The 27,062-nt window shown below is 50.2% G+C and overlaps 2 long non-coding RNA genes across 2 annotated transcripts in view; both read left to right on the forward strand.

The window, feature by feature from the left end:
* The first annotated feature begins 3,926 nt into the window (after positions 1-3,926).
* LOC136305270 (uncharacterized) lies at positions 3,927-6,463 on the forward strand. Its single transcript, XR_010725213.1, has 4 exons — positions 3,927-4,049; positions 4,127-5,224; positions 5,836-6,058; positions 6,220-6,463. It is a non-coding gene; the product is annotated as an uncharacterized lncRNA (long non-coding RNA).
* Positions 6,464-7,795: 1,332 nt separating this feature from the next.
* LOC136305271 (uncharacterized) overlaps positions 7,796-27,062 on the forward strand; it is a 55,667-nt gene continuing 36,400 nt past the window's right edge. The window contains exon 1 of the long non-coding RNA XR_010725214.1: positions 7,796-8,047. This is a non-coding gene — a long non-coding RNA (uncharacterized lncRNA). The remainder of the gene's footprint in view (positions 8,048-27,062) is intronic.

The following is a 27,062-nucleotide window of genomic DNA, read 5'->3' on the forward strand; positions in this document are numbered from 1 at the left end:
TTTAGTTTTAGGATTGAGGGGGTTGCGGGTATATATTTTGAAGTTTTTTTGAGGGGATTGGACATGGGGGTTATTTTTATTATATTTGGTAGTTGGACTTATAGTAATAAGAGTTGGCTTTTTTTGCTGCATTATTTTTTGTTTTTTTCTTTTCTAGTATTCTTGTATTTGTGTGGTCAGGGTAGTGGTGTTTCTGGTGCAGCTGTAAGCCTCCATTATTGTTTGTGTGTTTTAGGTGGTCCACTGGTATTACAGGGAGACCCCCTCACTGACCGGCCAACAGATCTGCTGAGATTGTACATCAGCATTTGGTTTTCTCTATGGTACCTGACTAAGAGACAGCAGTCTGGTGACAGCAAGGAATTCCCAGAGGTGGAGCTGGATCTCAGCAGTCAAGCTGACGTGGGCAAGGTGAGCAGTGACTGGTGGACAGAAGCAGTTGCTATTGTTCAAGTCTCACTTGCTGGTGCAACTCTAAGCATTCACTGTTCTTTTTTTTTTTTTACTTTAGGTTGTCCCCTTGCCAGATGTGCTGGCCCCAGAGGCCAGATGGGTGCAGCATTAAGGTATACTTGTGGCATGCTTCAGTCAGACTGGGGAGGTTGCTGTTTCACAGTAACTCAGCATGATTTTTTGCTTCTTTTGTTTCTTTGCAGGTGCCACTGCTGTCCCAGGCGTGCTAAGGAATAGAGAGAGCCGGTGAGTTGCCCTTTAGGCAGGGTGACCCATAGGTGAGCGATGCGCTCAGCATTTACTTTTTCCTTTTGCTGGGTCCACTCCTGTCAGCCTCTGGAGCGGAGTGAAGATCTGAGGGGGAGCTGGGGCAGCGGTGCAGAGGAGCCCTGGGGATTACTCTTCTGGAGGGGGATAGTCACATTTCCTGTTTTGTGATCCTAGGTAGCGCGAGGAGGTGCGGAGACAAAGTCTGGATACGGCAGCCCCAAAGCGGATGCTGAGAACATGTCTGAGATGCTGAGAACGTTCTGTCGAGGACGGACGTTCCACTCGTGTTCCAAAAGCTAAGTGTTGGGGCTGGTGGTCAGGAGAAGGGAAAAAACCTTTTCAGTCCCGGGAGGTGATTTAAAGTTACCTTAGAAGAGAAGGCCCTAGTGGGGTGGTCCCTTCAAAAGTAAAGGGTGAGGGTTTCTCCTCAGCTTCACCAGAGCCTTTGCTGGGCGGGGCAGTTCTGACCCATCTCCATGTTCTAGGGAGCTTCACATTATTGGCCTTCTTTTAGAGTCCACAGGGTTAGGCTGCAGCAGGGGATTCCTGGCCCAGGAGCGTCCTGATTAGGAGCAATGCCAGTTGCAAGGCGTAGGGTTAGTAGGGTTCAGCAGGGGGAGTTTACAGTGGCACACAGAGGCTGAAGGAGGGCTTGAGAGGTAAAGGACACAGTGAAAATCAGGGGTACAGGCTAGGATACAAGTCAGAGTACAGGTGTAGCGGCCCTCACAGCACTGCTACCAGCACACTTCCCCTGAGAGCAGGTGCAGGCAGCAGCCCTAGTGCAGGAACATACCAGAAGCTCTGACCTGTGCAGACACTGTCAGGCTAGGGCCAGGCAGGAAGCGATAGTGGGGAGCAGGATCCAACAGGGCTGGGGATAACGGGGGTTTCCCGCCCCACCCACCCTGGGATTCCCTGTCTCTCCGCAGCCGGTGGAAGTGCTCCTGATTCCCTCTCGAGGCGGCGGTTGGTAAGGCTTCGTGCCTTTTGCCACCGCAAAGAGTTCGGCTCTGTCAGCCTCTGCCCTGTCTCAGGGCCACGTTTCTTAGGGTAGGCAGGGAACAACTGTGGATGTACCTGTCCTGCGTGCGGGACAGCTCTTGGGACCCTAACGGTGCAGAGCATCCCCGGCTGCAAGGTCTAGGGCTCTGAAGAAGCAGGATTCAGAAGGGGGGAGGTTACAGTGATACACACAGAGGCTGAGGTAAAGGACTCAAGGCCTAGAGAACACACAGTGAAAATCAGGGGTACGGGCTAGGATACAAGTCAGAGTACAGGTATCCCGGCCCTCACAGCACTGCTGCCAACACTGTTTCCCTGAGAGCAGGTGCAGGCAGCAATCCTAATGCAAGACAAGGCCAGAAGTCCTGAGAGGTGCAGGCAGTAACCCTAAGCTAGGGCCAGGCAGGCAGTGACAGTGGTGGGGCAGAGTCCACAGGGTTGAGGTTCACCGGGGATGTCCACCCTGCGTTCCTGTCCTGCTCTAACCGGGGATGCTCACAGCCCTAATGGAGGCCACGGTGGGTGGGCTCAGTGCCAGTAATGCCTCTAAGGCTTTGGCGCTGCGAGTGTCGGCCTCCGAGCTCAGCTGAAGCACACATGGGGCCCGAGGACCCGGTCCTGCTTAAGAGACGGTGAGTAGCAGAGCTGCTGGTTTTTGGCTGATGTGCAGCTAAGATTATGTTTTGATATTTGGTTTTCTTGATTGTAGCTGACTAGGAAACAACAGCCCCGTTACAGCAGGAATTTCCCTGAGGGAGAGGCGGCCTTCTTTGGCACCCAGCGTGGATTCACCTTCCCAGACGTCTGAGAGATAAGTGGAGGGCTCGGAACTAGGGAGGGGATGAAAGCAGGGTGCCAGGGCAGGGATCACCGGGAGGGATTTTTTCAGTCGGGTTTGGAGCTGGGGATGTCCCAGATGTGACCCCTTAGGCTACATGAAGGGAAAGTCTCATTCTGAATCACAGGGCTGAGGTGTGCAGGGCAGAGCAGTCCCAGGGTGTGTTGTGTCTCTTGTGCACTCTGTGTCTTTTGGGTGTCTTGTCTTTTCCTTTAGTCCTTTCAGGGGTCTGTCAAAACCTCTGGCATCAGTCTTAGCATTTCTGATCTCTGTGCTCCTCAGCCAGGTGCCTTTGTCTCAGCTGCTTGGACACTCATCAGAATCCATCTCTTCACAAGCATCCAGTCCGATGCCTTTTCAGGTCTTGTTCTGAGCTGTATTGACAGCCGTGCACCGCCCTGATCCATTCCGGCGGGTTAGGTCTTGTGAGAATGCAAAGACAGGTTGAGGATTCTGACTGTAGGATTCTCGGGCATCCATCTCTGCGTTTCTTGGGATAAGTCATCCCGATGGCATCTTGTTCCTGCAGGGTTCTCTGAGCCTGGCCAGCTCACCATCCATCTTACCTAGGTGGTCATCTCATTCTGAGTTCTCTGGACCCTCAGGGTCATTCTTCTTGCCCAGAGTTTTCTGTCCCTGTTGTGTCCCCTCGTTTTTCCTGTGCTGTGTCATGGGTGTTGGTGTGTGTTTGGCCGGGAGCTGCTCTGCCTTGCTGCTCAGTCTGGGTGTAGAAGTAATAGGATGAGTCCCGGGGACTTGCATTTTGTGATGTGGGGATGTGGGGTGTAGTTAGACTGTCGAGGGTATTCCTAGATTTCCACAAGATGTGTGGAGCTGTCAAGGTATCCTGCAGCACTCTGACTTTTGTCCAAACTTTCTTTCAGATGCAGAGAGATGAAATCTGTGGCAGAGCCCCCCATCCTGGGTGAGGGGCTCCCCTGAGAAGGTCAGTCCCTGTTTGTGTTTGCAGGGGAGGTGTAAATGATGGCTGTGTTACAGCTCTGTTCTTTGTCTTTATTTTTAGGTGGTAAAGCCGGATCTCAGCAGTCAAGCTGACGTGGGCGAGGTGAGCAGTGATGGGTGGACAGAAGCAGTTGCTATTGTTCAAGCCTCACTTGCTGGTGCAACTCTAAGCCTCCGTTATTGTGTGTTTTAGGGAGTCCACTCGCAGGAGGCCGAGCTCCCCTCTCACCAACCGGATGACAGACCCGGGTCACCTCACCCGTGAGCCCTCCGGGAGCATTCCAGGAGTCTGTGATGGAGCCTTGATCTTCTCCTTGTGAAGGCCCCATCCAGGTAGGCTTGGATAACGGGCGAGGAGTTGAGGTGAGTCAGGGAGGAGAAGGAGGGATGGTCCCCTCAAGTTCCAGCGCTGCCACGTCACCTTGTCTGCTCTTTACCCAGGCAGACCCTGCGACGCCGGCGTTGGCCTCTGAGCGCAGCTGAAGCACGGGGCCGAGGACACAGGCAAGCTTAGGAGACAGTGAGTAGCAGAATTGCTGGTTTCTGGCTGATGTGCTGCTAAGATTATGCTTTGATGTTTGGTTTTCTTTATTGTAGCTGACTAGGAGACAACAGCCCAGCAGCAGCAGGAATTTCCCTGAGGGAGAGGCGGCCTTCTTTGGCACCCAGCGTGGATTCACCTCCCTAGACGTCCGAGAGATAAGTGGAGGGCTCGGAGCCAGGGAGGGCTTGAAAGCGGGGTGTGGGATCAGGGGCCACTGGGAGGGATTTTTTGAGTCATTTTTGGTGACAGGGATGTCCAAGATGTGACCCCTTAGGCTACATCAAGGGAAGGTCTCATTCTGGATCACAGTGCCGAGGTGTGCAGGGCAGAGCAGTCCTGGTGTGTGTTGTGTCACTTGTCTGTTGTGCTCTCTGTCCTTTGGGTGTCTTGTGTGTGCTGTCTTTTCACTTAGCCCTTTGAGGGGCCTATCAAAACCCCTGGCATCAGTCTTAGCATTTCTGATCTCTGTGCTCCTCAGCCAGGTGCCTTTGTCTCAGCTGCTCGGACACTCATCAGAATCCATCTCTCTTCACAAGCATCCAGTCCGATGCCTTTTCAGGTCTTGTTCTGAGCTGTATTGACAGCCGTGCACCGCCCTGATCCATTCCGGCGGGTTAGGTCTTGTGAGAATGCAAAGACAGGTCGAGGATTCTGACCGTAGGGTTCTCGGGCATCCATCTCTGTGTCCCTTGGGATAAGTCATCCCGATGGCATCTTGTTCCTGCAGGGTTCTCTGAGCCTGGCCAGCTCACCTTCCATCTTACCTAGGTCATCTCATTCCGAGTTCTCTGGACCCTCAGGGTCATTCTTCTTGCCCAGAGTTTTCTGTCCCTGTTGTGTCCCCTCGTTTGTCCTGTGCTGTGTCACGGGTGTTGGTGTGTGTTTGGCCGGGAGCTGCTCTGCCTTGATGCTCAGTCTGGGTGTAGGGGTACGAGGGTAATAGTGCCGGGGGCTTGAAATTTGTGATGTGGGGTGTAGTTAGACTGTAGAGGGTATTCCTAGATTGCCACAAGATGTCTGGAGCTGTCAAGGTATCCTGCAGCACTCTGACTTTTGTCCCAACTTTCTTTCAGATGCAGAGGGATGAAATCCGTGGCAGAGCCCCCAGCCTGGGTGAGGGGCTCCCCTGAGAAGATCGATCGCTATTCAAGGTGAGAGTCACAGATTTCACATTTATTGGCACTCCAGTGCAGGCCACCTGCATTTACAGCTTCAAACAAGTGAGTCCCTTGGTAAACCCCCTGGGCAGCAGCTGGAGCCTGCTCCGGGCTGGGCTGAGGGAGCAAACACTTGTGGTTGACACAGCTCCACACTGAGGGTACTTGGGAAAACACCTGCCTTGTCCTGGATTTTTTTTTTTTTGAGCTTTTTACACGGTTTTAATCATCACCTTGGTAAAAATAAATGGTAAGGACTGAAAACATGAGAGGCTGGCAGGTTATGCTCATGAATGAGAACTTTTTTTTTAAATAACTGTGCGGCCTATATCTTAATTTTGAGACTCTCTTTTTTGGCTGACTTTACTGTAAAAAATCTAATTTTAATTTAGCTGCCTCAATAATGTTTTTATTGTACAAATATGTTCTAGCGGCAGGAGCTTAAAGTAGTAACACCAACATGCCACCTCTGGAATAAATCCCTGCGTCTCCTCAGACCTGCTGGTTTGCAGTAGAGTTTGTACACCTTTCGCTGCAGCTGTGGTTCTTAATAACTGGAAGTCCATGGATTCTGGGCGATTCCCATAAGTTCTCCTGTTTTGTAGGAGCTGCACGGTGAGGTCAGCATTCTGAGGGAGGCCCTGGCACAGCTGCCAAGGGCAAGGAACGTGGAGCATCCCGGGGCTTCTCCCACCCGAGTTTCTCCCGGAGCGTGCTGCGTGTCGTGCCGGATGTTTAACCCGGGTTTGGGGTGTTCTCCTGCAGTCCCAGCTCTAACTGCTGCCCCCGAGCCCCGGCCTTGCTCTGTCCCAGCACTGAACCTGGCAGGTGGGTGTGCTTTTCCAGCTCTTTAATCCCACGGGCAATCCCAGATTCCCGGAGCTCCCCGAGGCACAGCCTGGCCTCCCTCGCTGGGAGCTGCATTTCAGTCTGCCTGGACCAAGGACATCCTGTTTGAGACTTTATTCCTGTTGCTTTTCCTCTTGCAGGTAGTTGGCGAAAAGGAGAGAGCCAGTAGGAAGTGAAGCCACTGGAAGGCCTTATCCCAGTCCAAGGTTCCCACTTTTCTTTCTGACTCCTGGATAATTGCCTGGCCATAACTGGACAGAGACTGTCAGTTTGATTTCCTGCCTTTTCCAATAAATCCTTGCTTTCAGCTGGAGTGTATTCCTGGTGTCATCCCCCTCCTCGTCCGTGGATGTGTAAATAAAATTCCTGACTTGCCGAGTCCAATTTTGTTATTGCAGGAAGTGTGGTGCTTTTGTTCCACTGAAACTTCCCAACTCTGCTGAGAGTTTCCGATGTCAAATACAAGTAAGATTCGAGTTTCTTTGCATTGTTACTCCCACAAAACACAGATCATTCTTGGATAGGAGTAGCTGGACCTGTTGAATTTCCACTTCCCTTTAAAATTAGAGCAGAGGAAGCAGATTTAAATTTGTTCCATGAACTTCCACCAACTTGATGACTGTTCCAAAAGTTTGCAGTGTTAGAAATGCCTAAGCTTGTTTTCCAGGCAAGCTGGGATTTAGATGTTATTTCTTCCTTTTATTTGATGTTTTTTCTCTCTCTGATTCTAGTAAGAGAATATATTTTTTTTTTCCAGTTTTCCATCCTAATTGGAGTTTTTGTACATTGTAGGGCACATTTCCAAGGAAATTTACCAAATTCATGTTGGTAAAGCAGGAGCTATTCAGCACCATGCTGCCACTTTTTTCCTTTCAACCCCTTAACAGGTCTCATTCTACCCATACACAGTATTACCAGCAATAACTTGGTGTCGAGTTGTATTTCAGAGGTAGCAATAAAACAAAGTTGACATTTTATTTTGTGCCTCTCTGAACCTCTTTGTTTATTAACAAAGAACTCCAAAACAAAGCAAACAGAAAAACAAAAACCAAAACAAAAGCCCCTACAAACACTGCCCCCCAAGAAAAAACAATGACAGAGAAAACATACCAACATTATTAAATAAAAATTAAATCTTTACCCCTTAGAAAACGAGGCTAATTTAATTTTAATTCATTGTGGTTCTGATGTGTTAGGTAAATGAATTCATATAGTTTAAAAAATAAACAAGTCAACACAAATTAAATAAATACAAAAATAGAAAAATATAAGTAACAAAAATAGAAATATAAAATACAGTTTTAAGGGGTGAGAAAATCTCTAGAAAAGCTAAAGCTTTTACAGTATCCCCTAAATAGGTGGTACTCTCTTAACTGCTGCAGAGCGTTGAAACAAGCCTAGAGAAGCTTCAGTGTGCACCAAAAGCAGCTGCTGCTATAGGAAACCGGTGTTGTTTTAAGACCTCCCCCTCCCAAGTTCCTTGCACTTTGTGTTCACAGAGAAGTCACACGAGTCCTGATATATTTTTCCTTTCTTCAAGGATGATGACAACAAGAAAAGTCAACTCTTTAATTTTTGCTTATCCCTAGCAAGCAAAGCCCGGTGCCCCAGTGTGTCGGTGCAAACAGTGAAATGTCTGCAGCAAGTTCCCTCTGCCCCGCCCTCACCCTCGGGCTGGCAGCAGCTGCAGGCGTGAGCTGTTAGGATAACGAGGGGACAGAGCAGCCGCAGGCGTGAGCTGTAAAGGATAATGAGGGGCAGGTGGCTCCTGCCCGAGCTGCTTACGCGGGGAGCCTCAGCTCAGTCTAGCGTGGAGCTGCCGGAGGGAGCAGCTTCTGCGAGGCTCTCTGGAGTGTCTTACGGGATGATGGCGAGCTCGTCTTACAGAGTTTGGGGGAACCCTCGGATATGGAGTATTGCTTCAGGAGATGCCGAGGGACAAACCTTTGTGCCGGGCAGCAGGAGCAGGTGAGCCGGTGTGGATTTGTAGGGGGGACTTTTCTCCTTTTCCCTTTCAATTTTGTCTTCCCAATCCTTCCCTGGCGTCCCTAGAAAAAAAAAAAAAAAGGGGTTTTGAGGACAAAAGAGTTTAAATTGAGGAAAGAAACTCATTTTATTGTCTGTGTTCAAACTGGGGGAATCCCCCTTCACCTGGGATTTTAATAAATAGTGGTACTTCTATGCGGTGCTTTTATTACTTTATTACTTATATGGTGCTTTTATTCAATATTGCATTCTTTGGTGGTACATAGTGTTTTGTTTTATTTTTTGGTATTATTTATTGCCTGTAATTTGGTTTTTGAGCGAAGGTAACTGTATGGATGGGTTTGTTTGTATTTGAGGTAGAATTAATTTAAGTAACTTTTTTTTTTTTTTTAAATAGGCTTCTGATACGTGCGATTGGGGTTTTGTTTTTGTTTATTGTATGTAGGGATTCAGATTACCTAGGGCCAGCCTGCCCGGTGGAGGTTTTGTTAGATGCAATTTTAATATTTTTAAAAGTTTTTTTCTGTTTAGTTGTTTTAAGGTGGTTTTCAATAATTTTTTGTGTAGTTTTATTTTGTTTGTAGATGGTGTATGCTAAGGGATACGGTCTATTTATTTGGTGGTAGGTTTCTTAGTTTACATGTCGATCAGATTGTTTTTGAACTGAGTTTTATTGTTGAAATATTTTTTTTTGGTGAGATATTGTATTTTTAAAGGAAATGTTTTCTAAGGTTTACAATGGTGGAAGTGGCTGTAGGGTGAGGTATAGGGGAGGTTATTTATTTAGCGGTGGCTTTTATCATGGTGAGTATGTAGTGTTTGTTTTGGTGGGTTGAGGTAGTGGAATGTAGGTAATTTTTTGTGTTTCCTAATATTTGTAATTGGATTATTGTTTATTATAGTATAGGGGTTAATTTATTTGGCTTGTTTGATTGCAGTATATGTTTTATACTTATGGATCATTTGAAAGGTATTGTTTATAGTTACATTGATTTTTTTGGTTTTGTGTGTATTTATAAGTGGTATTTTTGTTTTGATGGTTTGAGGTTTATGGGTTTCTTGAGTTAGGAATGATTTGTTGTGGTGTTTTTAATTGAAATTTATTTGTGACTTCTTTGTTGTGTAGTTTGATTTGTTTGTTGCTGTCGGGGTTTAGGGTAAATTTGAGAGGAAACCTTTGAATGGGGTTCTTCTGGAAAGTAAACCTAAACAGTCTCTTTCTTTTAAACTGCTTTTGCAAAGAATTTCTTTGGAGAAAAGTGGGAAAACCTATTTGTTTAACAAACAAAGTGGTCACAAGCATAAAGAATGAATAATATGAAATAATAAAACTTTTTGTTATTTTGAAGCGAGATGGTAACTTCAGAAAGTCTTTGCTGTGGGCTGTAGCTGAGCTCTTTTGGTCTCTTATCAGCTGTTCTGGTGTTGATAAAATGCTCAGGTGCAGGCCCCGTGGGCTGCAGGTGCCAGCTCTCGGCGCTGCTCTGGGTTTTTCAGTCTGCAGCAGGTTTAAACAGTCCTAAGAAAAAGGAAAACAAATAGCGAGGGAACTTCTCTGCCCTAACTAGCTGAAACGAAGAGCAAAGCACATCTTTGTGCTGCAGTCTGTCTGTGCTTGAGCTGAATATATGAGAGAGGGTATTCAGAGGAGTGAAAGTCGTTTTCTTAAAACAAACTGCACCCATTTTCTTTCCTTGCTTAGCTCTCAAAATCAGTCTTAAAGGTCCAGAACAAGCGACTGGGGATACAAGCGGCATAAACTCACCCTAGGGCATTCTATGTCTTATCCCCATATCATAAACTTACCAAAACAAACTGAATTCTAACTCTAGGAACACATACATTCCACACACTTATGTCTTTATAGAAGCAACATACAGCTGTATACAGACAATGGTAGCGATAGTTAATAAACAGTGATGCTTACAGATGGTTCTTACTTAACAGTTAGATTTTCTGGACGTTCACATCCGTGTTGTTTCATTTTTCTGTGCTGTTCACTATGTGCAACTCGGTTGCAGTCATTTTGCAGTCTAAGGGGAGTCAAGGTTGCAGCTACTGACAGCTTGGACCTGGGAGTAAAGTGCAGCAGTGTTCAGAATTGAAAGTGGCAGAAGCCCACTCCGGGGCACAGAGCTCTGTGCAGGAACGGTGGGTCTCTTCTGTGGGAAGCTAAACTCACCCCTCCAAGTTCCTGATGTCAGTTTGCAGGTGTTTGGCAGTCTAAGGGCAGCCAGGGTTTCAGCTTCTGGCAGCTTGGTTATGGGAGTAATGTGCACTGTTCAGAATTGTAAGTGGCAGAAGTTCACTCCGGGGCACAGACCTCTGTGCAGGAACGGGGACCCCTTTTCTGGGGAAACTAAACACACCTCCCTGGATCCGATTGTCAGTTTTAAGGAGCCATTTGGCAGTCTAAGGGGAGCCAGGCTTCCAGCTACTGACAGCGTGGATCTGGGAGTAATGTGCACTGTTCAGAATTCTAAGTGGCAGAAGCCCACTCCGGGGCACACAGCTCTGTGCAGGAACAGTGGGTCTTTTCTCTGGGAAGCTAAACACACCCCAGTAGGTTCCTGATGTCAGTTTGCAGGTGGCATTTGGCACTCCAAGGACAGTTAGGGTTCCAGCTTCTGACAGCTTGGTTCTGGGAGTAATGTGCACTGTTTAGAATTCTAAATGGCAGAAGCCCACTCCCGAACACGGAGCTCTGTGCAGGAACGGTGACTGTCTTTCGTGGGAAGCTAAACTCCCCCCATCAGGCTCCTGATGTCAGTTTATAGGACAGATTTGGCACCCCAAGGACAATAAGGGTTCCAGCTCCTAGGAGCTTGGATGTGGAAAAAGTGCAGCAGTGTTCAGGATTCTAAGTGGCAGAAGCCCACTCCGGGGCACAAAGCTCTGTGCAGGAACAGTGGCTCTCTTCTGTGGGAAGCTATACTCACCGACTAAGTTCCTAATGTCAGGTTGTAGGAGACATTGGGCACTCCAAGGACAGTTAGTGTTTCAGCTTCTGGCAGCTTGGATCTGGCAGATATCCTGTGCTGGACTTATTTTTAGCAGGCAGAAGCCCACTCCCCGGCACAGAGCTATGTGCAGGAACGGTGGCTGTCTTTCGTGGGAACCTAAACTCCCCCCATCAGGCTCCTGATGTCAGATTATAGGATAGATTTGGCACTCGCAGGACAGTAAGGGTTCCAGCTTCTGGGAGCTTGGATCTGGCAGATATCCTGTGCTGAATTTTTTTTTAGCAGGCAGTAGCCCTCTCTGGGTCAGAGGGCTCTGTGCAGGAAGCGTTGCCCCTTTTCTGTGGGATCTGGACTCACCGCATCAGGTTCCTAATGTCAGGTTGTAGGAGACATTTGGCACTCCAAGGACAGTTAGGGTTCCAGCTTCTGACAGCTTGGTTCTGGGAGTAATGTGCACTGTTCAGAATTCTAAGTGGCAGAAGCCCACTCCCGGGCACAGAGCTCTGTGCAGGAACAGTGGCTATCTTCTGTGGGAAGCTAAACTCACCCCTCCAAGTTCCTGATGTCAGGCTGTAGGAGACATTGGGCACTCCAAGGACAATTAGGGTTCCAGCTTCTGGATGCTTGGATCTGGCAGAAGTCCTGTGCTGAACTTATTTTTATCAGTTAGCAGCCCACTCCGTGGCCGAGTGTTCTGTGCAGGAACGGTGGGTGTTTTCTGTGGAAAGCTAAACTCACCCCTCCAAGTTCCTGATGTCATTTTGCAGGGGGTGTTTGGCAGTCTAAGGGCAGCTAGGGTTTCAGCTTCATGGCAGCTTGGTTGTGGGAGTAAGTACACTGTTCAGAATTCTAAGTGGCAGAAGCCCACTCCCGGGCACAGAGCTCTGTGCAGGAACAGTGGCTCTCTTCTGTGGGAAGCTAAACTCACACCCCGAAGTTCCTAATGTCAGGTTGTAGGAGACATTGGGCACTCCAAGGACAGTTAGGGTTCCAGTTTCTGACAGCTTAGTTCTGGGAGTAATGTGCACTGTTCAGAATTCTAAGTGGCAGAAGCCCACTCCGAGGCACAGAGCTCTGTGCAGGAACTGTGGGTCTTTTCTGTGGGAAACTAAACTCACCCCAGCAGGTTCCTGATTTCAGGCTGTAGGAGACATTTGGCACTCCAAGGACAGTATAGGTTCCAGCTTCTGGATGCATGGATCTGGCAGAAGTCCTGTGCTGAACTTATTTTTATCAGTTAGCAGCCCACTCCGTGGCCGAGAGTTCTGTGCAGGAACGGTGGGTCTTTTCTGTGGAAAGCTAAACTCACCCCTCCAAGTTCCTGATGTCATTTTGCAGGGGGTGTTTGGCAGTCTAAGGGCAGCTAGGGTTTCAGCTTCATGGCAGCTTGGTTGTGGGAGTAAGTACACTGTTCAGAATTCTAAGTGGCAGAAGCCCACTCCCGGGCACAGAGCTCTGTGCAGGAACAGTGGCTCTCTTCTGTGGAAAGCTATACTCACCGACTAAGTTCCTAATGTCAGGTTGTAGGAGACATTGGGCACTCCAAGGAAAGTTAGGGTTCCAGCTTCTGACAGCTTGGTTCTGGGAGTAATGTGCACTGTTCAGAATTCTAAGTGGCAGAAGCCCACTCCAGGGCACAGAGCTCTGTGCAGGAACGGTGGGTCTCTTCTGTGGGAAGCTAAACTCACCCCCCGAAGTTCCTAATGTCAGGTTGTAGGAGACATTTGGCACTCGCAGGACAGTTAGGGTTCCAGCTTCTGGGTGCTTGGATATGGGAGAAGTGCAGCAGTGTTCAGAATTCTAAGTGGCAGAAGCCCACTCCCGGGCACAGAGCTCTGTGCAGGAACTGTGGTTCTTTTCTGTGGGAAACTAAACTCACCCCAGCAGGTTCCTGATGTCAGGCTGTAGGAGACATTTGGCACTCGCAGGACAGTTAGGGTTCCAGCTTCTGGATGCTTGGATCTGGCGAAAGTCCTGTGCTGAACTTATTTTTATCAGTTAGCAGCCCACTCCGTGGCCGAGAGTTCTGTGCAGGAACGGTGGGTCTTTTCTGTGGAAAGCTAAACTCACCCCTCCAAGTTCCTGATGTCATTTTGCAGGGGGTGTTTGGCAGTCTAAGGGCAGCTAGGGTTTCAGCTTCATGGCAGTTTGGTTGTGGGAGTAAGTACACTGTTCAGAATTCTAAGTGGCAGAAGCCCACTCCCGGGCACAGAGCTCTGTGCAGGAACAGTGGCTCTCTTCTGTAGGAAGCTAAACTCAGCCCCCGAAGTTCCTAATGTCAGGTTGTAGGAGACATTGGGCACTCCAAGGACAGTTAGGGTTCCAGCTTCTGACAGCTTAGTTCTGGGAGTAATGTGCACTCTTCAGAATTCTAAGTGGCAGAAGCCCACTCCGAGGCACAGAGCTCTGTGCAGGACCTGTGGGTCTCTTCTGTGGGAAGCTAAACTCACCCCCCGAAGTTCCTAATGTCAGGTTGTAGGAGACATTTGGCACTCGCAGGACAGTTAGGGTTCCAGCTTCTGGGTGCTTGGATATGGGAGAAGTGCAGCAGTGTTCAGAATTCTAAGTGGCAGAAGCCCACTCCCGGGCACAGAGCTCTGTGCAGGAACAGTGGCTGTCTTCTGTGGGAAGCTATACTCACCGACTAAGTTCCTAATGTCAGGTTGTAGGAGACATTGGGCACTCGCAGGACAGTTAGTGTTTCAGCTTCTGGCAGCTTGGATCTGGCAGATATCCTGTGCTGGACTTATTTTTAGCAGGCAGAAGCCCACTCCCCGGCACAGAGCTATGTGCAGGAACGGTGGCTGTCTTTCGTGGGAACCTAAACTCCCCCCATCAGGCTCCTGGTGTCAGTTTATAGGATAGATTTGGCACTCGCAGGACAGTAAGGGTTCCAGCTTCTGGGAGCTTGGATCTGGCAGATATCCTGTGCTGAATTTTTTTTTAGCAGGCAGTAGCCCTCTCTGGGTCAGAGGGCTCTGTGCAGGAAGCGTTGCCCCTTTTCTGTGGGATCTGGACTCACCGCATCAGGTTCCTAATGTCAGGTTGTAGGAGACATTTGGCACTCCAAGGACAGTTAGGGTTCCAGCTTCATGGCAGCTTGGATATGGGAGAAGTGCAGCAGTGTTCAGAATTCTAAGTGGCAGAAGCCCACTCCCGGGCACAGAGCTCTGTGCAGGAACAGTGGCTCTCTTCTGTGGGAAGCTATACTCACCGACTAAGTTCCTAATGTCAGGTTGTAGGAGACATTGGGCACTCCAAGGACAGTTAGGGTTCCAGCTTCTGACAGCTTGGTTCTGGGAGTAATGTGCACTGTTCTGAATTCTAAGTGGCAGAAGCCCACTCCAGGGCACAGAGCTCTGTGCAGGAACGGTGGGTCTCTTCTGTGGGAAGCTAAACTCACCCCCCGAAGTTCCTAATGTCAGGTTGTAGGAGACATTTGGCACTCGCAGGACAGTTAGGGTTCCAGCTTCTGGGTGCTTGGATATGGGAGAAGTGCAGCAGTGTTCAGAATTCTAAGTGGCAGAAGCCCACTCCGGGGCACAGAGCTCTGTGCAGGAACTGTGGGTCTTTTCTGTGGGAAACTAAACTCACCCCAGCAGGTTCCTGATGTCAGGCTGTAGGAGACATTTGGCACTCGCAGGACAGTTCGGGTTCCAGCTTCTGGATGCTTGGATATGGCGAAAGTCCTGTGCTGAACTTATTTTTATCAGTTAGCAGCCCACTCCGTGGCCGAGAGTTCTGTGCAGGAACGGTGGGTCTTTTCTGTGGAAAGCTAAACTCACCCCTCCAAGTTCCTGATGTCATTTTGCAGGGGGTGTTTGGCAGTCTAAGGGCAGCTAGGGTTTCAGCTTCATGGCAGTTTGGTTGTGGGAGTAAGTACACTGTTCAGAATTCTAAGTGGCAGAAGCCCACTCCCGGGCACAGAGCTCTGTGCAGGAACAGTGGCTCTCTTCTGTAGGAAGCTAAACTCACCCCCCGAAGTTCCTAATGTCAGGTTGTAGGAGACATTGGGCACTCCAAGGACAGTTAGGGTTCCAGCTTCTGACAGCTTAGTTCTGGGACTAATGTGCACTCTTCAGAATTCTAAGTGGCAGAAGCCCACTCCCGGGCACAGAGCTCTGTGCAGGACCTGTGGGTCTCTTCTGTGGGAAGCTAAACTCACCCCCCGAAGTTCCTAATGTCAGGTTGTACGAGACATTTGGCACTCGCAGGACAGTTAGGGTTCCAGCTTCTGGGTGCTTGGATATGGGAGAAGTGCAGCAGTGTTCAGAATTCTAAGTGGCAGAAGCCCACTCCCGGGCACAGAGCTCTGTGCAGGAACAGTGGCTCTCTTCTGTGGGAAGCTATACTCACCGACTAAGTTCCTAATGTCAGGTTGTAGGAGACATTGGGCACTCCAAGGACAGTTAGGGTTCCAGCTTCTGACAGCTTGGTTCTGGGAGTAATGTGCACTGTTCAGAATTCTAAGTGGCAGAAGCCCACTCCAGGGCACAGAGCTCTGTGCAGGACCTGTGGGTCTCTTCTGTGGGAAGCTAAACTCACCCCCCGAAGTTCCTAATGTCAGGTTGTACGAGACATTTGGCACTCGCAGGACAGTTAGGGTTCCAGCTTCTGGGTGCTTGGATATGGGAGAAGTGCAGCAGTGTTCAGAATTCTAAGTGGCAGAAGCCCACTCCCGGGCACAGAGCTCTGTGCAGGAACGGTGGGTCTTTTCTGTGGGAAACTAAACTCACCCCAGCAGGTTCCTGATGTCAGGCTGTAGGATAGATTTGGCACTCGCAGGACAGTAAGGGTTCCAGCTTCTGGATGCTTGGATCTGGCGAAAGTCCTGTGCTGAACTTATTTTTATCAGTTAGCAGCCCACTCCGTGGCCGAGAGTTCTGTGCAGGAACGGTGGGTCTTTTCTGTGGAAAGCTAAACTCACCCCTCCAAGTTCCTAATGTCAGTTTGCAGGGGGTGTTTGGCAGTCTAAGGGCAGCTAGGGTTTCAGCTTCATGGCAGTTTGGTTGTGGGAGTAAGTACACTGTTCAGAATTCTAAGTGGCAGAAGCCCACTCCCGGGCACAGAGCTCTGTGCAGGAACAGTGGCTCTCTTCTGTGGGAAGCTAAACTCACCCCCCGAAGTTCCTAATGTCAGGTTGTAGGAGACATTGGGCACTCCAAGGACAGTTAGGGTTCCAGCTTCTGACAGCTTAGTTCTGGGAGTAATGTGCACTGTTCAGAATTCTAAGTGGCAGAAGCCCACTCCGAGGCATAGAGCTCTGTGCAGGAACTGTGGGTCTTTTCTGTGGGAAACTAAACTCACCCCAGCCGGTTCCTGATTTCAGGCTGTAGGAGACATTTGGCACTCCAAGGACAGTTAGGGTTCCAGCTTCTGGATGCATGGATCTGGCAGAAGTCCTGTGCTGAACTTATTTTTATCAGTTAGCAGCCCACTCCGTGGCCGAGTGTTCTGTGCAGGAACGGTGGGTCTTTTCTGTGGAAAGCTAAACTCACCCCTCCAAGTTCCTGATGTCAGTTTGCAGGGGATGTTTGGCAGTCTAAGGGCAGCTAGGGTTTCAGCTTCATGGCAGCTTGGTTGTGGGAGTAAGTACACTGTTCAGAATTCTAAGTGGCAGAAGCCCACTCCCGGGCACAGAGCTCTGTGCAGGAACAGTGGCTATCTTCTGTAGGAAGCTAAACTCACCCCCCGAAGTTCCTAATGTCAGGTTGTAGGAGACATTGGGCACTCCAAGGACAGTTAGTGTTTCAGCTTCTGGCAGCTTGGATCTGGCAGATATCCTGTGCTGGACTTATTTTTAGCAGGCAGAAGCCCACTCCCCGGCACAGAGCTATGTGCAGGAACGGTGGCTGTCTTTCGTGGGAACCTAAACTCCCCCCATCAGGCTCCTGATGTCAGTTTATAGGATAGATTTGGCACTCGCAGGACAGTAAGGGTTCCAGCTTCTGGGAGCTTGGATCTGGCAGATATCCTGTGCTGAATTTTTTTTTAGCAGGCAGTAGCCCTCTCTGGGTCAGAGGGCTCTGTGCAGGAAGCGTTGCCCCTTTTCTGTGGGATCTGGACTCACCGCATCAGGTTCCTAATGTCAGGTTGTAGGAGACATTTGGCACTCCAAGGACAGTTAGGTTTCCAGCTTCTTGGAGCTTGGCTATGGGAGAAGTGCAGCAGTGTTCAGAATTCTAAGTGGCAGAAGCCCACTCCGGGGCACAGAGCTCTGTGCAGGAACGGTGGGTCTTTTCTGTGGGAAACTAAACTCACCCCAGCAGGTTCCTGATGTCAGGCTGTAGGAGACATTTGGCACTCCAAGGACAGTAAGGGTTCCAGCTTCTGGACGCTTGGATCTGGCAGAAGTCCTGTGCTGAACTTATTTTTATCAGTTAGCAGCCCACTCCGTGGCCGAGAGTTCTGTGCAGGAACAGTGGGTCTTTTCTGTGGAAAGCTAAACTCACCCCTCCAAGTTCCTGATGTCAGTTTGCAGGGGGTGTTTGGCAGTCTAAGGGCAGCTAGGGTTTCAGCTTCATGGCAGCTTGGTTGTGGGAGTAAGTAAACTGTTCAGAATTCTAAGTGGCAGAAGCCCACTCCCGGGCACAGAGCTCTGTGCAGGAACGGTGGCTCTCTTCTGTTGGAAGCTAAACTCACCCCCCGAAGTTCCTAATGTCAGGTTGTAGGAGACATTTGGCACTCGCAGGACAGTTAGGGTTCCAGCTTCTGACAGCTTAGTTCTGGGAGTAATGTGCACTGTTCAGAATTCTAAGTGGCAGAAGCCCACTCCCGGGCACAGAGCTCTGTGCAGGAACTGTGGGTCTTTTCTGTGGGAAACTAAACTCACCCCAGCAGGTTCCTGATGTCAGGCTGTAGGAGACATTTGGCACTCCAAGGACAGTAAGGGTTCCAGCTTCTGGATGCTTGGATCTGGCAGAAGTCCTGTGCTGAACTTATTTTTATCAGTTAGCAGCCCACTCCGTGGCCGAGAGTTCTGTTCAGGAACGGTGGCTCTCTTCTTTAGGAAGCTAAACTCACCCCTCCAAGTTCCTGATGTCAGTTTGCAGGGGGTGTTTGGCAGTCGAAGGGCAGCTAGGGTTTCAGCTTCATGGCAGCTTGGTTGTGGGAGTAAGTACACTGTTCAGAATTCTAAGTGGCAGAAGCCCACTCCCGGGCACAGAGCTCTGTGCAGAAACAGTGGCTCTCTTCTGTTGGAAGCTAAACTCACCCCCCGAAGTTCCTAATGTCAGGTTGTAGGAGACATTTGGCACTCGCAGGACAGTTAGGGTTCCAGCTTCATGGCAGCTTGGATATGGGAGAAGTGCAGCAGTGTTCAGAATTCTAAGTGGCAGAAGCCCACTCCGGGGCACAGAGCTCTGTGCAGGAACGGTGGGTCTTTTCTGTGGGAAACTAAACTCACCCCAGCAGGTTCCTGATGTCAGGCTGTAGGAGACATTTGGCACTCCAAGGACAGTAAGGGTTCCAGCTTCTGGATGCTTGGATCTGGCAGAAGTCCTGTGCTGAACTTATTTTTATCAGTTAGCAGCCCACTCCGTGGCCGAGAGTTCTGTGCAGGAACGGTGGGTCTTTTCTGTGGAAAGCTAAACTCACCCCTCCAAGTTCCTGATGTCAGTTTGCAGGGGGTGTTTGGCAGTCTAAGGGCAGCTAGCGTTTCAGCTTCATGGCAGCTTGGTTGTGGGAGTAAGTACACTGTTCAGAATTCTAAGTGGCAGAAGCCCACTCCCGGGCACAGAGCTCTGTGCAGGAACGGTGGGTCTCTTCTGTGGGAAGCTAAACTCACCCCCCGAAGTTCCTAATGTCAGGTTGTAGGAGACATTGGGCACTCCAAGGACAGTTAGGGTTCCAGCTTCATGGCAGCTTGGATATGGGAGAAGTGCAGCAGTGTTCAGAATTTTAAGTGGCAGAAGCCCACTCCCGGGCACAGAGCTCTGTGCAGGAACTGTGGGTCTTTTCTGTGGGAAACTAAACTCACCCCAGCAGGTTCCTGATGTCAGGCTGTAGGAGACATTTGGCACTCGCAGGACAGTTAGGGTTCCAGCTTCTGGATGCTTGGATCTGGCAGAAGTCCTGTGCTGAACTTATTTTTATCAGTTAGCAGCCCACTCCGTGGCCGAGAGTTCTGTGCAGGAACGGTGGGTCTTTTCTGTGGAAAGCTAAACTCACCCCTCCAAGTTCCTGATGTCAGTTTGCAGGGGGTGTTTGGCAGTCTAAGGGCAGCTAGGGTTTCAGCTTCATGGCAGCTTGGTTGTGGGAGTAAGTACACTGTTCAGAATTCTAAGTGGCAGAAGCCCACTCCCGGGGCACAGAGCTCTGTGCAGGAACAGTGGCTCTCTTCTGTGGGAAGCTATACTCACCGACTAAGTTCCTAATGTCAGGTCGTAGGAGACATTGGGTACTCCAAGGACAGTTAGGGTTCCAGCTTCTGGGAGCTTGGTTCTGCGAGTAATGTGCACTGTTCAGAATTCTAAGTGGCAGAAGCCCACTCCAGGGCACAGAGCTCTGTGCAGGAACTGTGGGTCTCTTCCGTGGGAAGCTAAACTCACCCCCCGAAGTTCCTAATGTCAGGTCGTAGGAGACATTTGGCACTCACAGGACAGTTAGGGTTCCAGCTTCTGGGAGCTTGGATATGGGAGAAGTGCGGCAGTGTTCAGAATTCTAAGTGGCAGAAGTCCACTCCCGGGCACAGAGCTCTGTGCAGGAACGGGGGGTCTTTTCTGTGGAAACCTAAACTCACCCCTCCAAGTTCCTGATGTCAGTTTGCAGGGGGTGTTTGGTAGTCTAAGGGCAGCTAGGGTTTCAGCTTCATGGCAGCTTGGTTGTGGGAGTAAGTACACTGTTCAGAATTCTATGTGGCAGAAGCCCACTCCCGGGCACAGAGCTCTGTGCAGGAACAGTGGCTCTCTTCTGTGGGAAGCTATACTCACCGACTAAGTTCCTAATGTCAGGTTGTAGGAGACATTGGGCACTCCAAGGACAGTTAGGGTTCCAGCTTCTGACAGCTTGGTTCTGGGAGTAATGTGCACTGTTCAGAATTCTAAGTGGCAGAAGCCCACTCCCTGGCACAGAGCTCTGTGCAGGAACTGTGGGTCTTTTCTGTGGGAGACTAAACTCACCCCAGCAGGTTCCTGATGTCAGGCTGTAGGAGACATTTCGCACTCCAAGGACAGTAAGGGTTCCATCTTCTGGATGCTTGGATCTGGCAGAAGTCCTGTGCTGAACTTATTTTTATCAGTTAGCAGCCCACTCCGTGGCCGAGAGTTCTGTGCAGGAACGGGGGGTCTTTTCTGTGGAAAGCTAAACTCACCCCTCCAAGTTCCTGATGTCAGTTTGCAGGGGGTGTTTGGCAGTCTAAGGGCAGCTAGGGTTTCAGCTTCATGGCAGCTTGGTTGTGGGAGTAAGTACACTGTTCAGAATTCTAAGTGGCAGAAGCCCACTCCCGGGCACAGAGCTCTGTGCAGGAACAGTGGCTCTCTTCTGTGGGAAGCTATACTCACCGACTAAGTTCCTAATGTCAGGTCGTAGGAGACATTGGGCACTCCAAGGACAGTTAGGGTTCCAGCTTCTGGGAGCTTGGATCTGGCAGATATCCTGTGCTGAATTTATTTTTAGCAGGCAGTCGCCCTCTCTTGGTCAGAGGGCTCTGTGCAGGAAGCGTTGCTCCTTTTCTGTGGGAATCTGGATTCACTGCATCAGGTTCCTAATGTCAGGTTGTAGGAGACATTTGGCACTCCAAGGACAGTTAGGTTTCCAGCTTCTTGGAGCTTGGCTATGGGAGAAGTGCAGCAGTGTTCAGAATTCTAAGTGGCAGAAGCCCACTCCAGGGCACAGAGCTCTGTGCAGGAACAGTGGCTCTCTTCTGTGGGAAGCTATACTCACCGACTAAGTTCCTAATGTCAGGTTGTAGGAGACATTGGGCACTCCAAGGATAGTTAGGTTTCCAGCTTCTGACAGCTTGGTTCTGGGAGTAATGTGCACTGTTCAGAATTCTAAGTGGCAGAAGCCCACTCTGGGGCACAGGGCTCTGTGCAGGAACTGTGGGTCTTTTCTGTGGGAAACTAAACTCACCCCAGCAGGTTCCTGATGTCAGGCTGTAGGAGCCATTTGGCACTCCAAGGCCAGTAAGGGTTCCAGCTTCTGGGAGATTGGTTATGGGAGAAGCGCAGCAGTGTTCTGAATTGCAAGTGGCAGAAGCCCACTCCCGGGCACAGAGCTCTGTGCAGGAACGGTGGATCTCTTCTGTGGGAAGTTAAAGTCACTCCTCCAAGTTCCTGATGTCGGTTTGCAGGAGGTGTTTGGCAGTCTAAGGGCAGCTAGAGTTTCAGCTTCATGGCAGCTTGGTTGTGGCAGTAAGTACACTGTTCAGAATTCTAAGCGGCAGAAGCCCACTCCCGGGCACAGAGCTCTGTGCAGGAACAGTGGCTCTCTTCTGTGGGAAGCTAAACTCACCCCCCGAAGGTCCTAATGTCAGGTTGTAGGAGACATTGAGCACTCCAAGGACAGTTAGGGTTCCAGCTTCTGACAGCTTAGTTCTGGGAGTAATGTGCACTGTTCAGAATTCTAAGTGGCAGAAGCCCACTCCCGGGCACAGAGCTCTGTGCAGGAACTGTGGGTCTTTTCTGTGGGAAACTAAACTCACCCCAGCAGGTTCCTGATGTCAGGCTGTAGGAGACATTTGGCACTCCAAGGACAGTAAGGGTTCCAGCTTCTGGATGCTTGGATCTGGCAGAAGTCCTGTGCTGAACTTATTTTTATCAGTTAGCAGCCCACTCCGTGGCCGAGAGTTCTGTGCAGGAACGGTGGGTCTTTTCTGTGGAAAGCTAAACTCACCCCTCCAAGTTCCTAATGTCAGGTCGTAGGAGACATTTGGCAGTCGCAGGACAGTTAGGGTTCCAGCTTCTGGGAGCTTGGATATGGGAGAAGTGCGGCAGTGTTCAGAATTCTAAGTGGCAGAAGCCCACTCCCAGGTACAGAGCTCTGTGCAGGAACGGGGGGTCTTTTCTGTGGGAAGCTATACTCACCGACTAAGTTCCTAATGTCAGGTTGTAGGAGACATTGGGCACTCCAAGGACAGTTAGGGTTCCAGCTTCTGGGAGCTTGGATCTGGCAGAAGTCCTGTGCTGAACTTATTTTTATCAGTTAGCAGCCCACTCCGTGGCCGAGAGTTCTGTGCAGGAACGGTGGCTCTCTTCTGTGGAAAGCTATACTCACCGACTAAGTTCCTAATGTCAGGTTGTAGGAGACATTGGGCACTCCAAGGATAGTTAGGTTTCCAGCTTCTGACAGCTTGGTTCTGGGAGTAATGTGCACTGTTCAGAATTCTAAGTGGCAGAAGCCCACTCTGGGGCACAGGGCTCTGTGCAGGAACTGTGGGTCTTTTCTGTGGGAAACTAAACTCACCCCAGCAGGTTCCTGATGTCAGGCTGTAGGAGCCATTTGGCACTCCAAGGCCAGTAAGGGTTCCAGCTTCTGGGAGATTGGTTATGGGAGAAGCGCAGCAGTGTTCTGAATTGCAAGTGGCAGAAGCCCACTCCCGGGCACAGAGCTCTGTGCAGGAACGGTGGATCTCTTCTGTGGGAAGTTAAAGTCACTCCTCCAAGTTCCTGATGTCGGTTTGCAGGAGGTGTTTGGCAGTCTAAGGGCAGCTAGAGTTTCAGCTTCATGGCAGCTTGGTTGTGGCAGTAAGTACACTGTTCAGAATTCTAAGCGGCAGAAGCCCACTCCCGGGCACAGAGCTCTGTGCAGGAACAGTGGCTCTCTTCTGTGGGAAGCTAAACTCACCCCCCGAAGGTCCTAATGTCAGGTTGTAGGAGACATTGAGCACTCCAAGGACAGTTAGGGTTCCAGCTTCTGACAGCTTAGTTCTGGGAGTAATGTGCACTGTTCAGAATTCTAAGTGGCAGAAGCCCACTCCCGGGCACAGAGCTCTGTGCAGGAACTGTGGGTCTTTTCTGTGGGAAACTAAACTCACCCCAGCAGGTTCCTGATGTCAGGCTGTAGGAGACATTTGGCACTCCAAGGACAGTAAGGGTTCCAGCTTCTGGATGCTTGGATCTGGCAGAAGTCCTGTGCTGAACTTATTTTTATCAGTTAGCAGCCCACTCCGTGGCCGAGAGTTCTGTGCAGGAACGGTGGGTCTTTTCTGTGGAAAGCTAAACTCACCCCTCCAAGTTCCTAATGTCAGGTCGTAGGAGACATTTGGCAGTCGCAGGACAGTTAGGGTTCCAGCTTCTGGGAGCTTGGATATGGGAGAAGTGCGGCAGTGTTCAGAATTCTAAGTGGCAGAAGCCCACTCCCAGGTACAGAGCTCTGTGCAGGAACGGGGGGTCTTTTCTGTGGGAAGCTATACTCACCGACTAAGTTCCTAATGTCAGGTTGTAGGAGACATTGGGCACTCCAAGGACAGTTAGGGTTCCAGCTTCTGGGAGCTTGGATCTGGCAGAAGTCCTGTGCTGAACTTATTTTTATCAGTTAGCAGCCCACTCCGTGGCCGAGAGTTCTGTGCAGGAACGGTGGCTCTCTTCTGTGGAAAGCTATACTCACCGACTAAGTTCCTAATGTCAGGTTGTAGGAGACATTGGGCACTCCAAGGATAGTTAGGTTTCCAGCTTCTGACAGCTTGGTTCTGGGAGTAATGTGCACTGTTCAGAATTCTAAGTGGCAGAAGCCCACTCTGGGGCACAGGGCTCTGTGCAGGAACTGTGGGTCTTTTCTGTGGGAAACTAAACTCACCCCAGCAGGTTCCTGATGTCAGGCTGTAGGAGCCATTTGGCACTCCAAGGCCAGTAAGGGTTCCAGCTTCTGGGAGATTGGTTATGGGAGAAGCGCAGCAGTGTTCTGAATTGCAAGTGGCAGAAGCCCACTCCCGGGCACAGAGCTCTGTGCAGGAACGGTGGATCTCTTCTGTGGGAAGTTAAAGTCACTCCTCCAAGTTCCTGATGTCGGTTTGCAGGAGGTGTTTGGCAGTCTAAGGGCAGCTAGAGTTTCAGCTTCATGGCAGCTTGGTTGTGGCAGTAAGTACACTGTTCAGAATTCTAAGCGGCAGAAGCCCACTCCCGGGCACAGAGCTCTGTGCAGGAACAGTGGCTCTCTTCTGTGGGAAGCTATACTCACCGACTAAGTTCCTAATGTCAGGTCGTAGGAGACATTGGGCACTCCAAGGACAGTTAGGGTTCCAGCTTCTGGGAGCTTGGATCTGGCAGATATCCTGTGCTGAATTTATTTTTAGCAGGCAGTCGCCCTCTCTTGGTCAGAGGGCTCTGTGCAGGAAGCGTTGCTCCTTTTCTGTGGGAATCTGGATTCACTGCATCAGGTTCCTAATGTCAGGTTGTAGGAGACATTTGGCACTCCAAGGACAGTTAGGTTTCCAGCTTCTTGGAGCTTGGCTATGGGAGAAGTGCAGCAGTGTTCAGAATTCTAAGTGGCAGAAGCCCACTCCAGGGCACAGAGCTCTGTGCAGGAACAGTGGCTCTCTTCTGTGGGAAGCTATACTCACCGACTAAGTTCCTAATGTCAGGTTGTAGGAGACATTGGGCACTCCAAGGATAGTTAGGTTTCCAGCTTCTGACAGCTTGGTTCTGGGAGTAATGTGCACTGTTCAGAATTCTAAGTGGCAGAAGCCCACTCTGGGGCACAGGGCTCTGTGCAGGAACTGTGGGTCTTTTCTGTGGGAAACTAAACTCACCCCAGCAGGTTCCTGATGTCAGGCTGTAGGAGCCATTTGGCACTCCAAGGCCAGTAAGGGTTCCAGCTTCTGGGAGATTGGTTATGGGAGAAGCGCAGCAGTGTTCTGAATTGCAAGTGGCAGAAGCCCACTCCCGGGCACAGAGCTCTGTGCAGGAACGGTGGATCTCTTCTGTGGGAAGTTAAAGTCACTCCTCCAAGTTCCTGATGTCGGTTTGCAGGAGGTGTTTGGCAGTCTAAGGGCAGCTAGAGTTTCAGCTTCATGGCAGCTTGGTTGTGGCAGTAAGTACACTGTTCAGAATTCTAAGCGGCAGAAGCCCACTCCCGGGCACAGAGCTCTGTGCAGGAACAGTGGCTCTCTTCTGTGGGAAGCTAAACTCACCCCCCGAAGGTCCTAATGTCAGGTTGTAGGAGACATTGAGCACTCCAAGGACAGTTAGGGTTCCAGCTTCTGACAGCTTAGTTCTGGGAGTAATGTGCACTGTTCAGAATTCTAAGTGGCAGAAGCCCACTCCCGGGCACAGAGCTCTGTGCAGGAACTGTGGGTCTTTTCTGTGGGAAACTAAACTCACCCCAGCAGGTTCCTGATGTCAGGCTGTAGGAGACATTTGGCACTCCAAGGACAGTAAGGGTTCCAGCTTCTGGATGCTTGGATCTGGCAGAAGTCCTGTGCTGAACTTATTTTTATCAGTTAGCAGCCCACTCCGTGGCCGAGAGTTCTGTGCAGGAACGGTGGGTCTTTTCTGTGGAAAGCTAAACTCACCCCTCCAAGTTCCTAATGTCAGGTCGTAGGAGACATTTGGCAGTCGCAGGACAGTTAGGGTTCCAGCTTCTGGGAGCTTGGATATGGGAGAAGTGCGGCAGTGTTCAGAATTCTAAGTGGCAGAAGCCCACTCCCAGGTACAGAGCTCTGTGCAGGAACGGGGGGTCTTTTCTGTGGGAAGCTATACTCACCGACTAAGTTCCTAATGTCAGGTTGTAGGAGACATTGGGCACTCCAAGGACAGTTAGGGTTCCAGCTTCTGGGAGCTTGGATCTGGCAGAAGTCCTGTGCTGAACTTATTTTTATCAGTTAGCAGCCCACTCCGTGGCCGAGAGTTCTGTGCAGGAACGGTGGCTCTCTTCTGTGGAAAGCTATACTCACCGACTAAGTTCCTAATGTCAGGTTGTAGGAGACATTGGGCACTCGCAGGACAGTTAGGGTTCCAGCTTCTGGGAGCTTGGATCTGGCAGATATCCTGTGCTGAATTTATTTTTAGCAGGCAGTCGCCCTCTCTTGGTCAGAGGGCTCTGTGCAGGATGCGTTGCTCCTTTTCTGTGGGAATCTGGACTCACTGCATCAGGTTCCTAATGTCAGGTTGTAGGAGACATTTGGCACTCCAAGGACAGTAAGGGTTCCAGCTTCTGGATGCTTGGATCTGGCAGAAGTCCTGTGCTGAACTTATTTTTATCAGTTAGCAGCCCACTCCGTGGCCGAGAGTTCTGTGCAGGAACAGTGGGTCTTTTCTGTGGAAAGCTAAACTCACCCCTCCAAGTTCCTGATGTCATTTTGCAGGGGGTGTTTGGCAGTCTAAGGGCAGCTAGGGTTTCAGCTTCATGGCAGCTTGGTTGTGGGAGTAAGTACACTGTTCAGAATTCTAAGTGGCAGAAGCCTACTCCGGGGCACAGAGCTCTGTGCAGGAACTGTGGGTCTCTTCCGTGGGAAGCTAAACTCACCCCCCGAAGTTCCTAATGTCAGGTCGTAGGAGACATTTGGCACTCACAGGACAGTTAGCGTTCCAGCTTCTGGGAGCTTGGATATGGGAGAAGTGCGGCAGTGTTCAGAATTCTAAGTGGCAGAAGCCCACTCCCGGGCACAGAGCTCTGTGCAGGAACGGGGGGTCTTTTCTGTGGAAACCTAAACTCACCCCTCCAAGTTCCTGATGTCAGTTTGCAGGGGGTGTTTGGTAGTCTAAGGGCAGCTAGGGTTTCAGCTTCATGGCAGCTTGGTTGTGGGAGTAAGTACACTGTTCAGAATTCTATGTGGCAGAAGCCCACTCCCGGGCACAGAGCTCTGTGCAGGAACAGTGGCTCTCTTCTGTGGGAAGCTATACTCACCGACTAAGTTCCTAATGTCAGGTTGTAGGAGACATTGGGCACTCCAAGGACAGTTAGGGTTCCAGCTTCTGACAGCTTGGTTCTGGGAGTAATGTGCACTGTTCAGAATTCTAAGTGGCAGAAGCCCACTCCCTGGCACAGAGCTCTGTGCAGGAACTGTGGGTCTTTTCTGTGGGAGACTAAACTCACCCCAGCAGGTTCCTGATGTCAGGCTGTAGGAGACATTTGGCACTCCAAGGACAGTAAGGGTT

Source organism: Chamaea fasciata, unplaced genomic scaffold (genome assembly GCF_029207755.1).
Source record: "Chamaea fasciata isolate MVZ Bird 193981 ecotype frontalis unplaced genomic scaffold, bChaFas1.0.hap1 SCAF_343, whole genome shotgun sequence".
In the NCBI taxonomy this organism is placed as follows: domain Eukaryota; kingdom Metazoa; phylum Chordata; class Aves; order Passeriformes; family Sylviidae; genus Chamaea; species Chamaea fasciata.